This window comes from Eriocheir sinensis, unplaced genomic scaffold (genome assembly GCF_024679095.1).
Source record: "Eriocheir sinensis breed Jianghai 21 unplaced genomic scaffold, ASM2467909v1 Scaffold154, whole genome shotgun sequence".
Lineage (NCBI taxonomy): Eukaryota > Metazoa > Arthropoda > Malacostraca > Decapoda > Varunidae > Eriocheir > Eriocheir sinensis.
The window spans coordinates 77,501-78,648 of NW_026110895.1; the positions used below are offsets into that span (position 1 = coordinate 77,501).

The 1,148-nt window shown below is 61.6% G+C and overlaps 1 pseudogene; it reads left to right on the plus strand.

The window, feature by feature from the left end:
* Positions 1-850, plus strand: part of LOC126990306 (histone H2B-like) — a 13,048-nt pseudogene extending 12,198 nt beyond the window's left edge.
* Positions 851-1,148: the final 298 nt, after the last annotated feature.

Sequence of the window (1,148 nt, forward strand, 5' to 3'; positions counted from 1 at the left end):
TTGTCGCGGGCCGCGTTGCCGGACAGCTCGAGCACCTCGGCGGCCAGGTACTCCATGACGGCCGCCAGGTACACGGGGGCGCCGGCGCCCACGCGCTCGGCGTAGTTGCCCTTCCTCAGGAGACGGTGGATCCTGCCCACGGGGAACTGCAGGCCGGCACGGCTGGAGCGGGACTTTGACTTCCCCTTCACCTTTCCTCCCTTGCCGCGTCCAGACATGTCGACAGTGAGTGGTGGGGGCGTGGACTTGCGCTTCTGCTGTGGGCTCGGAGAGCGAATACCTGCCGCTCGCGGCTTTCGCTATGGTGCAGCGCAGGATCGGAGGGCGAGGACGACCAGGCGAGCGCCTGCCAATGGGAGCGCGATGCTGCGCCACGCGTCCCCGCGATCCCGAGGGAGCGGCGCCGCCATAAAGGGGGAATCCGGGGGCGGCCCGTAACATTCGCTCGCCGTCTGGGAACGAAGAAAGCAGACGCATGCCCCAAGCATCAGGAAGGCCGCCATAAGAAGGCTGGCAAGGCCCGAAGGCCATCATAAGGGGTGACAAGAAGAAGAAGCGCAGGGAGGAAGGAGGAGCTACTCGATCTACATCTACAAGGTGCTCAAACAGGTCCACCCCGACACCGGCGTCTCCTCCCAAGGCCATGTATCCATCGCCCAGATGAACTCCTTCGTGAACGACATCTTCGAGCGCATCGCCGCCGAGGCCTCTCGCCTGGCCCATTACAACAAGCGCTCCACCATCACGCAGTCAGGAGATCCAGACGGCCGTCCGTCTCCTCACTGCCGGTGAGCTGGCCAACACGCTTGCCGTGTCCGAAGGCACCAAGGCCGTCACCAAGTGCACCCTCCTCCAAATAAGCAACCCACCAACTTGCTTGCACTGGAAAAAAGAACCGAGCTCCATCAGGGCACCGTAAACTATTCCCGAAAAGAGAACGAAGACGGTTAGTCCCTCTCTCTCTCTCTCTCTCTCTCTCTCTCTCTCTCTCTCTCTCTCTCTCTCTCTCTCTCTCTCTCTCTCTCTCTCTCTCTCTCTCTCTCTCTCTCTCACACACACACACTCACAGAGCTGACCCACCAAGGGATGCATGGCAAAAAAAAGCGGACCGAGACCCCCCAGAGCTCGCCAAACCGCGACCACACCAT